Source organism: Hylobates moloch, unplaced genomic scaffold (assembly GCF_009828535.3).
Source record: "Hylobates moloch isolate HMO894 unplaced genomic scaffold, HMol_V3 SCAFFOLD_24, whole genome shotgun sequence".
Taxonomy (NCBI): Eukaryota; Metazoa; Chordata; class Mammalia; order Primates; family Hylobatidae; genus Hylobates; species Hylobates moloch.
The window spans coordinates 19,244,143-19,256,891 of record NW_026652299.1 but is presented as its reverse complement, the minus strand read 5'-3'; the positions used below and the strand labels follow the sequence as shown (position 1 = coordinate 19,256,891).

At 42.6% G+C, this 12,749-nt stretch overlaps 1 protein-coding gene and 1 long non-coding RNA gene across 3 annotated transcripts in view; one reads left to right on the top strand and one right to left on the bottom strand.

The window, feature by feature from the left end:
• Window positions 1-8,409, bottom strand: part of LOC131382417 (uncharacterized) — a 54,120-nt gene extending 45,711 nt beyond the window's left edge. For both annotated transcript variants that reach the window (XR_009211881.1, XR_009211882.1), the window contains exons 1-3: window positions 8,190-8,409; window positions 4,536-4,567; window positions 2,425-2,565 (exon numbers count right to left, since the gene is read on the bottom strand). This is a non-coding gene — a long non-coding RNA (uncharacterized LOC131382417). The remainder of the gene's footprint in view (window positions 1-2,424; window positions 2,566-4,535; window positions 4,568-8,189) is intronic.
• Window positions 1-12,749, top strand: part of GPR39 (G protein-coupled receptor 39) — a 234,009-nt gene that overhangs the window by 74,893 nt on the left and 146,367 nt on the right. The window lies entirely within an intron of this gene.

Here is a 12,749-nt window from a genome sequence, read left to right as displayed (position 1 = left end):
AAGTCCCTTTGTAGGTCACTGAGGACTTGCTTTATGAATCTGGGTGCTCCTGTGTTGGGTGCATTTATATTTAGGATAGTTAGCTCTTCTTGTTGAATTGATCCCTTTACCATTATGTAATGGCCTTCTTTGTCTCTTATGATCTTTGTTGGTTTAAAGTCTATTTTATCAGAGACTAGGATTGCAACCCCTGCCTTTTTTTGTTTTCCAGTTGCTTGATAGATCTTCCTCCATCCCTTTATTTTGAGTCTATGTGTGTCTCTGCACGTGAGATGGGTTTCCTGAATACAGCACACTGATGGGTCCTGACTCCTTATCCAGTTTGCCAGTCTGTGTCTTTTGATTGGAGCATTTAGCCCATTTACATTTAACGTTAATATTGTTATATGTGGATCTGATCCTGTCATTATGATGTTAGTTGGTTATTTTGCTCGTTAGTTGCTATAGTTTCTTCCTAGCCTCGATGGTCTTTACAATTTGGCATGTTTTTGCAGTGGCTGGAACCGGTTGTTCCTTTCCATGTTTAGTGCTTCCTTCAGGAGCTCTTTTAGGGCAGGCCTGGTGGTGACAAAATCACTCAGCGTTTGCTTGTCTGTAAAGTATTTTATTTCTCCTTCACTTATGAAGCTTAGTTTGGCGGGATAGGAAATTCTGGGTTGAAAATTCTTTTCTTTAAGAATGTTGAATATCGGCCCCCACTTTCTTCTGGCTTGTAGAGTTTCTGCTGAGAGATCAGCTGTTAGTCTGATGGGCTTCCCTTTGTGGGTAACCCGACCTTTCTCTCTGGCTGCCCTTAACATTTTTTCCTTCATTTCAACTTTGGTGAATCTGACAATTATGTGTCTTGGAGTTGCCCTTCTCAAGGAGTATCTTTATGGTGTTCTCTGTATTTCCTGAATCTGAATGCTGGCCTGCCTTGCTAGATTGGGGAAGTTCTCCTGGATAATATCTTGCAGAGTGTTTTCCAACTTGGTTCCATTCTCCCCATCATTTTCAGGTACACCAATCAGACGTAGGTTTGGTCTTTTCACATAGTCCCAAATTTCTTGGAGGCTTTGTTCATTTCTTTTTATTCTTTTTTCTCTAAACTTCCCTTCTCTCTTCATTTCATTCATTTCATCTTCCATCAGCGATACCCTTTCTTCCAGTTGATCGCACCTGCTACTGAGGCTTCTGCAATCTTCGCGTAGTTCTCGAAACTTGGCTTTCAGCTCCATCAGCTCCTTTAAGCCCTTCTCTCCATTGGTTATTCTAGTTATCCATTCTTCTAATATTTTTTCAAAGTTTTTAACTTCTTTGCTATTGTTTTGAATTTCCTCTCATAGCTCAGAGTAGTTTGATCGTCTGAAGCCTTCTTCTCTCAACTCATCAAAGTCATCCTCCATCCAGCTTTGTTCTGTTGCTGGTGAGGAACTGCGTTCCTTTGGAGGAGGAGGGGTGCTCTGTTTTCTAGAGTTTCCAGTTTTTTTGCTCTGTTTTTTCCCCATCTTTGTGGTTTTATCTACTTTTTGTCTTTGATGATGGTGATGTACAGATGGGTTTTTGGTGTGGATGACCTTTCTGTTTGTTAGTTTTCCTTCTACCAGACAGGACCCTCAGCTGCAGGTCTGTTGGAGTTTACTAGAGGTCCACTCCAGACCCTGTTTGGCTGGGAGTCAGCAGTGGTGGCTGCAGAACAGTGGATTTTCGTGAGACCACAAATTCAGCTGTCTGATAGTTCCTCTGAAAGTTTTGTCTCAGAGGAGTACCCGGTGGAATGAGGTGTCAGTCTGTCCCTACTGGGGGGGTGCCTCCCAGTTAGGCTGCTCAGGGGTGAGGGACCCACTTTAGGAGGCAGTCTGTCCATTCTCGGATCTCCAGCTGCATGCTGGGAGAACCACTACTCTCTTCAAAGCTGTCAGTCAGACAGGGACATTTAAGTCTGTGGAGGTTCTTGCTGAGTTTTTGTTTGTCTGTGCCCTGCCCCCAGAGGTGGAGCCTACAGAGGCAGTCAGGCCTCCTTGAGCTGTGGTGGGCTCCACCCAGTTCGAGCTTCCTGGCTGCTTTGTTTACCTAAGCAAGCCTGGGCAATGGCGGGCGCCCCTCCCCCAGCCTCGCTGCCGCCTTGCAGCTTGATCTCAGACTGCTGTGCTAGCAATCAGCGAGACTCCGTGGGCATAGGACCCTCCGAGCCAGGTGCGGGACACAATCTCCTAGTGTGCCGTTTTCCAGGCCCATTGGAAAAGCGCAGTATTAGGATGGGACTGACCCGATATTCCAGGTGCCGTCTGTTTCCCCTTTCATTGACTAGGAAAGGGAACTTCCTGACCCCTTGCGCTTCCCGAGTGAGGCAATGCCTCGCCCTGCTTCGGCTCGCGCACAGTGCGCTTCACCGTCTGTCCTGCACCCACTGTTAGGCACTCCCTAGTGAGATGAAACCAGTACCTCAAGCAGAAATGCAGAAATCACCCGTCTTCTGTGTCGCTGGGGCTGGGAGCTGGAGACTGGAGCTGTTCCTATTCGGCCATCTTGGCTCCACCGCCTTTCAATAAGTTTCTTAAGCCCTTTGTGAGTCAGTTTTCTCATCTATAAAATGAGAAACCTAGTAATACCATCATATAGGGTCGTAATGAAGATTAAATGTGCTCAGAACAGTACTAGACATATAGTAGCATACAGGATAGTTCAACTACTATTGTTATAGTTATTGTTGTTGTTACTGTTGTTGTTGTTGTCATTGTTATGACAGAGCGATCAGCACTGAATGTTTAGGGCAAGTAATGAGTGGGGCAGTTGGAACAGCCAAGGTACAAGGTCACCTCTCACCCATGGAATGCCATGACTTCTGGCCCACACTTATGCCCAATCCTTCTTGCTTCATCCAGCTCTAGTGGGTGCATGGCACAAATGGTGGGCAGGCTGGGCAGCCCTCTGTGTTGCCTTCACTTCCATGTAATGACAGAGTGCTTTTGTATGCCTTCCATGCTGTGAAAGACAAAGACTCTCTCCATCATTCAGTCCGTGATTGGCCATTCTGGTCTCAGAGTTATGTGGCTAATGTCAGTCTTTTGGTGTTATACCAGAGCCTGGTAACAGGCTGGTCTTGTCTCTCAAAAGGATATCTAACCTTAGCCCTTGCTGGAGCTGTTTTAGTCCAGGACACAGTTGCTTTTCAGTTTGTTCCCCTATGGGATATCACAAAGTCTCCAAAATGCATTCATGTTCATGCTGAGAAATCCAGAACCGCATTCTCAGCCAGGGCGTAGGGTTCAAGCCTCAAGAATGTTCGTGGCATCTGGAGACCTGCTTCCTGGAGCAGGTCCTACTAAAAAAAATAACAATGTTCCTGGGTACTTTAGATAGAGGATACTGCAAAACACTCATATTGGATGTGGCTAGAAATATGCTATCCCAGGAATCCAGATAGTATGTCAGCTTTTCTCCTGTTAGTTGGTGGATCAAAGTATAGGAATTTTTCTTGACCTTGATGGGAATGTCTCCACTCCACCCATACACTTAAACCCAAGGAACTGAGTTCAAAATGCAGATCCTGGATCACGCCTGGGTTAATGACCCATCTTCAGTTCCTTAGGCAACTCTCTAAAGCTAAAAGTCAACTTTTGAGTATAGTATCACCTTCACTTATGATCACTGATGTGTTGCACTAGTTACAGGCATGTGGCTGGCCCCAAGGGCCAGTGTTCTAACGAGCATGCCTATGGCCATTGCAAGATGTTAACATATCCCTGGAGCCGCCTGGTAAAGAGAATTCTGCGTCCTTCATATCCAGCTGTTTAGCAGACTAGAAATCCTGATAATGACTTTCTTGCTTAAAATAAGTTTAAAATGCTGACTAAATCATTTAAATATGTTTTCAAAGGCATTGATGGGTTGGCAAAAAGTAAGGAACCTAATAGGCCACAGTGGGCATCAGAGAGTTGTTGTGACCCCATGCAGGCATTTGCCAGATTAGGTGAACTTGGCCATTAGTTCATACAGCCGGACAAGCCTCAGATGGGAAATCCAATTGGTCCATCCAAAATGGGAACTATAATTGGAGAGTCCCGCTATCCCAATCCATGTTAAGTTAAAACTCCAAATAGTTACACCCTCAGAGTAAGGATAAAGTAGGAATAAGCCTCAGGGGATGACAAGGAAAATTGCTTGTCTCAATCCTTGATTCTGAGTGGAAGAGAAAAATTCTCCTGTAAGAATTCAAAATTTTTTTTATAATAATTCACATACCCTCACACAGTTTATATGCTCCTACATATTTTGTAGCCTGAACTCACACTGTTTAGATGGTCTGGAAAGCCTCAGATAGAAAACTGAGTATTAAGTTCAGGTTGATTTGCCAGAGGCACCTGGCAAGAGGCAACAAATCCTCTCTGGAGGAACTCACCTGTATCCAAGTCCTCAGGGAAGTCTCACAGATAATGTGAGAAGTGGGGGAAAATGGGCTCATATTTTGGGGGGGAAATTGTGAAACCACATATAGAAACAATGTACTAAGAGTGGAGAGCCTGAAAAGACAGTGATTTCAGATACAGGCATACCTTGGAGACATTGCAGGTTCAATTCCAGATCCCTGCAAGAAAGCAAATATTGAAATTAAACAAGTCGCATGAAATTTTTGGTTTCCCAGTGCATATGCAATTTTTGTTTACACAATCTGTAGTCTAAGCATTGTGTCTAAAAACACAATATGCATACCTTAATTTTAAAGTGCTTCATTGCTAAAAATTGCTAATGATCATCAGCCATCTGTGAGTCTTTTTGCTAGTCAACTGTCATGCCCCGATGTTGTTGACTGCTGACCAATCGGAATAGTGGTTGCTGACAGTTAGGGTAGTTGTGACAATTTCTTAAATTAAGACAACAATGAAGTTTGCCACTTTGACTGACTTTTCCTTCCACAAAAGATTTCTCTCTAGCAAGCAATGCTGTTTTATAGCATTTTACCCAGATTAAGTCTTCTTTCAAAATTGAAGTCAATCCTCTGAAATCTCTGCTGCTGCTTTATCAACTAAGTCTATGTAATATTCTAAAGCCTTCATTGTCATTTCAACAATGCTCATAACTTCCTCAGCAGGAGTAGATTTCATCTCAAGAAACCACTTTCTTTGCTTATCCATAAAAAGTAACTCCTCGTCCATTCAAGTTTCATTATGAGATTGTGGCAATTCAATCACATCTTCAGGCTCCGCTTCTAATTCTAGTTCCCTTGCTATTTCCACCATATATGCTATTATTTCTTCACTGAAACTTTGAACCCTCAAAGTCATCCGTGAAGGTTGGAATTAACTTCCTTCAAACTTCTGTTAATGTTGATATTTTGACCTCCTCCCATGAATCATGAATATTTTTAACAGTATCTAGAATGGGGAATTCTTTCCAGAAGGTGTTCAATTTACTTTTCCCAGACTTTTCAGAAGGATCACTGACAGCTATAGACTTATGAGAGGTATTTCTTAAATAATTAGACTTTAAAGTTTAAATTACTCTTTGATCCATGGACTGAAGAATGAATGTTGTGTTAATAGGCATGAACATTAATCTCCTTGTACATCTCCATCGGAGCTTTCAGGTGACCAGGTGTCTTGTCAATGAGCAGTAATATTTTGAAAGGAATCTTGTTTTCTGAGCAGTAGTATCAACAGTGGGCTTAAAATATTTAGTAAACCATGCTATAAACAGATGTGCTGCCATCCAAGCTTTGTTGTTCCATTCATAGAACACAGACAAAGTAGATTTGGCATAATTCTGAAGGACCCTAGGATTTTGAGAATGGCAAATGAGTATTGGTTTTAACTTAAAATTACCAGCTGCAGCTGCATTAGCCTGTAACAAGACAGTCAGCAAGTCCTTTGAAGTTTTAAATCCTGGCATTGACTTCTCCTCTTTAGCTGTGAAAGTCCTAGATGGCATCTTCTTCCAATAGAAGGCTGTTTCACCTACACTGAAAATTTGTTGTTTAGTGTAGCCACCTTCATCTACTGTCTTAGCTAGATCTTCTGGATAACTTGCTGCAACTTCTACATCAGCACTTGCTGCTTCGCTTTGCATGTTTATGTTATCCAGATGGCTTCCTTCCTTACACCTCATGAACCAGCTTCTGCTAGCTTTAAACTTTTCTTCTGTAGTTTCCTTACTTCCCTCAGCCTTCATAGAATTAAAGAGAGTTCGAGTCTTGCTCTGGATTAGGCTTTGGGTTAAGGGAATGTAGTGGCTGGTTTGATCTTCTATCAAAACCACTCAGACTTTCTATATGTCAGGAATAAGGCTGTTTGACTTTCTTACTGATATGTTCACTGGAGAGGCAGTTTTAATTTTCTTCAAGGAAGTTTCCTTTGCATTCACAACTTGGATAACTGTTTAGTGCAAAGGCCTAACTTTCAGCCTAACTCAGCTTTCAACAAGCCTTTCTTACTAAGCTTAATCATTTTTAGCTTTTGATTTAAAGTGGGAGATGTGTGACTTTTCCTTTCATTTGATCAATTAAAGGTCATTGTAGCATTATTCATTAGCCTAATTTTAGTATCATTGTGTCTCAGGGAACAGGGAGGCCTGAGGATAGGGAGAGAGATGGGTGAATGGCCAGTCAGTGGAGAAGTCAGAACACACACAACATTTATTAAGTTCACCATCTTATATGGGTATGGTTTGTGGAGCTCTAAAACAATTACAATAGTAACATCATGTATCACTGATCACAGATCACCATAACAGATACAGTAATGATAAATGCAGTAAATTTTGTTTTTTCTTACTGTATTTCACTGGATTGTAGTACAGTGAGAATAACCAAAAATGCAATACAGAGAGCTGAAGTGAGCACTTGCTGTCGGAAAAAATGGTGCTGATAGATTTGCTTGATGCAGTGCTGCCACATGTTTTCAATTTATTTTTTTTAAATAAAATATCTGCAAAGTGCATTGAAGTGAAGCACAATAAACCAAAGCATTCTTTTATCAGTATTAATAGACACAGATTATAACTAGGTTTAATATGTTTAAAGTAATTAACGAAGGAGCTTAGGAAATAACAAAGGAATATGATGCTTTAAATGATTAAGCAGAGTTGACAAAGAACCAAGTTAAAATTTTAGAAATGAAAATTATAATAGTCAAAATTTAATGATTATATTTAACAGATTTAACAGCCAATTCGACCTAGCTTTAAAGAAGATTAGTGAACTGAAATAAATCTAAGGAAAGTAGACATAATGCAATCCAGAAAGGTAAAGAGATGGAAAAATGAGACGATAAGAGCCATGGAGGGTAGAATGAGAAAGTTTACAGATATCTAATGAAAATTTCAGAAGGAGAAAGGGAGAATATTGGAAAAGAGGCAGTATTTAAAGAGATAATGTACTTATCTAAAACTAATGAAATTAAACAGTTTCAGGAAACATATTTAATCTCAAGAAGGTCACATCAAAAATTCCACAACTCAGCATATCATAATGAAATTGTAATGCCAAAGACAAATGTAAATCAGTAAAAGAAAAAAAGTGTATATAGCTTTCAAAGAAAACAGCCCATTTTTAGGTCCTGTTTGCCTTCCATATTGACCAGTGGGGAAACTAAATGGTAAGTGGACAAATTTGCTTACTTCTTTCTCCTGGACTTACTTTCTTTCTGACAATTATTTAAGACCTTTGTTAATAGGTACTTCCCTTTTGGAAAAATCAAGTTGTAGACTTTTTCTCCAAATTGAAAATGAAGTTCGTCAACATCTCACCTTGAACAGATATAAAACAATTTTAAAACCTTTAAAAGTGTATTGAGAAAAACCAGGCTTTTCAAAAACAACATGCATGTCATTATCAAAAAGAGACATCTTTAGGTAAAAATAACAAAAAAAACCTTGCTGCGTAGATAATGCAAATAGTTCTAGTTATCTGGTCAATGGGTAAAAAGCAAGGACTTAAGGTCTTCAGCTCCAATATTTTGCTCATTTCTTATTGCTGGAATTTCATATCCTTTTCTTCCTGTTGAATGACTAAATGGAGTGGTGCTGGAGATGGTAAGCCCACATTTACTCAGACCCACCCTGCTCAGCCTCAGGAGTGGATGAATTCTCAGCTTTTGTCTCTACCATCTTGTCGTTTGGGGTGTTATGAGTATCAGGGCCGGTACTTGAAGTTGTGGCTGCCCCGAGGCTGAAGTGTCTGCTGACCCTGGGTTCATTGCCTTGGTTTTCCTTACCCATGTCATTGCTGTCCTCTCTCTGTCGTCTTTGGCAAGGAGATATCCTGTGGAACCGTGGTCTATAGCCCCGTCCACATCCCGCCTCACTGGTTTACCTTGTGCCCCTGCGTCCTGGCTGTCAGCACCTCCACCACTTCTCCCTGCATGGGAGGGTGGGAATACTGTGATTGCCCGCAGGTTCTCTGAGTGTAGTGAGGTGTGCACCCTGTGGGACCACTGTCCCATCCTGTTCTTTTTCTCTCTCTCACTATTGAGGACCCCTATGACGTGGAGTCTGTCATGGTTACGGCCTGCTCCATGTTTACCTCTTTGACCTGGAATTCCACCAGGGCCTGTGACTCTTGCTGCCAGGGTCCTCTTCTCCTTAGATGACATCAAACTCCACAGTCATTCCATATCCTACCCTGCAAAGGTACTTCCTGGGGTTATTCTTCTTTATGGCAGTCTGGTGCACAAATGCATCTTCGTCGGTATCATTCCTCTTGGTGAAACCATGTCTGTTTCTTACACTGAAACATTTTGTTGACCCCAAAACCTTCCTTGCAATGACCTTTTCCCCATTGGCAGGCGCCGGCGCTGTCCGTGGTGCTGGGCTTGGTGCTGACAGCACCAAGGGCAGGGATGAGGGCGGTGGGGGCCGCTGGCGGCTGCTGGGCCGGGGACTTGCTGCTCTTAGCTCTGGTGACTGTGACTGGGGATGGCTGCAGCAGCTGCGATCATCTCGAGTATGATGGAAACCAGGCCAGCGGCAGGCCGTGGGGCTGCTCAGGGTTCCCTGCTGGCCGCGCCCTCCTAGACTTTCTTGACTGTGTGACTATATTCTTAATTTTTCCAGAGGACTTTTTGATGAGCCTTTAGAGCACTCTGTGAACTTCATTTTGGCTCATCAATGTGGCTGCAGGTACCGAGTAAGGAAAACCTTGGGTATGCATGGTTGGGGTGGGGACCAGAGTGGGGAGCAGGACACATTTTTATGATCAGTTAAATAAAAGTATTGATACTGGGTGGATCAAATCTTTATTCTAATTCTTTTTACATATTTTCCTTTTATACATGCACTGCAGTGCCCCAAAAAATGCCATATTAGGAGTGCTGAATTTTAATTTTTAATACAAAAATTACTTTTCTGTATTAAAAATGTGTTTGTATTAATTTTATGATCAATTTAGTCAGTTACTGGCAGCTGAAAAGCTACTTCAGAGAGGAGAGGCAGCTCAGCCCAGATTCCCTTTGGACACAGGCCCAGGAGCTTGCAGGCAGAGGATCAGCTCTGGAAAGCCCCAGAGAGAGTCTATGGTGAGCAGAATCCTTACCAGGTAGTCCCCAGGCACCTGGCGTATAGCACCCTGCTTGCTCCTGTGCTCACCCACTTTCTGTCCTGCAGTCAGCAAGCCACTCTCTTCTGCCAAAGCCCAGCTCACTGGGGACATAAAGGTCTTCCCTACTAGTTGAGAAGAGCCAGAGAAACTCATCTCCCTTAAGGAAGGAGAGGAGAGAGAGAAATAGAAGTTTGGAGGGGCGGGACGCAGCCTTATTAATGCACATATGCTTTTCTTTGCTTCACTCTGGAGTTTGGAGAGAGCTAGAGATGAAAAGAAAGAAAGGGAAACGGATATTATGAGGGGAAAATCCCACTAAGAATGAGATATTCTTAATAATCTAAAGAAATCCAGTTTTTTTTCAGGTCATATCCTGCTTGTCCTTGGAATTCTTTAACCATCAGCTGTAGATTTAGACCGAGGAGGTTTATTCAATATTTAACGTATACTTAATGGTCATCTACTATATTCCAGACCCTTCTACACAACGGAGGGTTTGATAGTGAAAAAGAGACCAAACTCTTTGACCTTGTGGAGTTAACATCTAGTCAGGGAGACAGGAAAAACCAGTACCTAGAGCCTGCCAGTCGCTGGTGAATGCTACACAGAAGAACAAGCATTAAATGACCTGGGAATGTGAGGGCGGGAGGGGGAGGATGGTGGCTATTCTAAGAATGATCAGGGAGGCCTCGGAGGCCAGATGATGTGGGCACAGGCCTGAACGGGGTGAGGGAGGGAGGGTTTCAAGGGAGTGGGTGGGTTTGCTTCTTGTAGCCCCTCTTCACCCAAAAAGGAGCCTCCAGGGACCCCTAATCCAGGCTAGCCAGGAGGTACTGCTGTGCAGCAGCAAGAGCCTCTCTAACTTCCCAAATATCCACCCTGGTTGGAGGGAGATGATGATAAACATGTGAGGGCTAGAGGGGCTGCGAAGGCTCTGTGGAGGGCAAAGGCCACAAATACCAGGCCCGCGAGCTGAATTCATAACTGGGCACCAGCTCAAGTGTGAACCACCCTGGAAGGAACTGCTCTAATTTGCGAACCTTGAACCAAGCTGAGCCCTAAATTAGTCTTTTTTTTTCCCACTGAACTGAGCACTGAACCAAGGATTTTTCAAAACAGCAACACCTAGTAAGCCAGTTTGAACCAGAACCAAGCCTATTCATTTTCTAAAAGTATTGAACTGGAACAATATAGGAATATTAAAGTATCTTTCGAACTAAACCAGGATTGAACTGATCATTCGCAAGTGCCCAGCTCGAGAAGAAAAGAAATTCTTTTCGGAGAGATAATTCTGCGTATATTAAATGTCTGCCTTGAGAGTCGTTCCCTACCACAAAATTACACTGCCTTGTGACTTCTTTTTAAAATTTTAATCTTGGGCCTAATTATGACATTTAACTTTTCATTTGTACATTTCATTTGCCTACTTATTCCAATGTTCTTGATGATAGGAACCGCATTTTGTATTGCCCGGAAATGTTAGCACAATTCCTGGGATACAATAGATGTGTAGGTATATGTAGGGGAATAGGGGTATAGGAGTGATTGGTGGCATGCAATGACCAAAGGCTTGAAATTTATTCTGCAGGCCAGAGGAAACTGTGGAAAGGATTCAAGCAGAGAGTGGCAAGATCAGATTTGAGTTTTAGATGGCACTGTGGGGAAGGGGTTAGGAATGGAGGTTGGTTCAAAGTGTGTATTATAGTAATCTGGGTAAGAATCAATAAAAAGCAGTGGTATTGTGTGAGCCCCAGAGGCAGAAACTGCCTAGATTCCAATCCTAGCTTCACATGTCCTTGCCGTGTGACCTCAGGCAAGCCACACAACTTCTTTGTGCCTCACTCCCCTCCCCTGTGGAAGGTAGATGCTAATGATGGTTATTCCATCATTGTGTGTGAAATGTAGAGCACGTAGAATAGCACCTAGCACATAGTAAGTGCTCAAAAAAATTCGTTATTAATTTTCATTGATAGAGAAAGTAATTTTATATATATGGTAGCAGCAACAGGATTGGGTATGAGGGAGGAGAGAGAAGGAGAAGTTCATGATGAGTCTGCCATTTCTGATATGGGCAATTAGGTAGATGGTGGCCACATGAATGTAAGCAATTTGGGAGAGGAATCAGGTTGTAAAGGAAAATTTTAAACATGTTGAGTGGAGGGTGCCTGCAACTCATCCACTTAGGGTTCTCCAGCAGATAGTGGACTGCATAGGTCTGGTTTTTAGCGGAGCACCACAGGCTATAGCTAGATACAGACATGAGAGTCATTTGCAGAGACCTAGGGTGTGTTGAAATCATCAGGAGAGAATGTAAAGTGAGCGGAACAGAGGGGACCATCAGAGAGGGTGGGGATTCCAAGTAGGGAATAACCAATAGTAATAAATACACCAAAAACTTCCAATCAGCTAAAGACTGAAAGTATTCCCAGTGGCGATGTGGCTTCATTGACTCCATAGCTAATGCGGTTTCTCTGGAGGGAGGGGAGCAGAAGGCAGGTTATGGGGGATGAGGAGCAGCTAGGATGTGAGGGAGTAGGGACAGCATGTATAGGCAGGTCTTTCAGGAACCTTGATCGTTAAGAGATGGGAGACAAGATACAGGTTTCTCATGAGTTGCCTTCCCTAAATCAGGGTTTGGATTCACTGGCTAAACCAGGGGACCTTATAAAAATGGTCCAAGTCTTAATATGGCTGATGCCTCCACATCCTTCTGAGAAAGACCTTCTCCAGAACGCCCTACCTCTCCTATCAACTAATGACGTCAACACGTTTATTGCCCATCTCTTCGCCAGTAAAATCCAGGATCCATGAAGGCAGCCATCTTTGCTGCCTTGTTCCTTCTGTTTTCTCATCACTCAGTAATGCCTGGTACTATTTGGCATCAATTCCTGTCACTCGCTGTGTCACTTTATCACACAAGGCTTCTATTATGGGACCCAGAGGAGAATTTTCCCTCAGGCCTTAATACCAGGCATGATTAGGCCTTCCCTGAGCAACCGAATTGTTTTCCGCACACTGACACTACGCCTTGTTTTATGTTTCCCTCTGATTATGCTTTTCTCTATGCTGTGGTCACAGAAATGGAGTCAAATTTCCATCCTATTTCTAGCAGATCATATAACATCCAGACATGAGTTTTTGTCTGAATTCATTCAACACACCACTAACTTTGAGCTTTTTTTATCCTCACCTTATTTTCCATTTATCTGATTTCCTCCTTTCTTTATATTTGATGTTT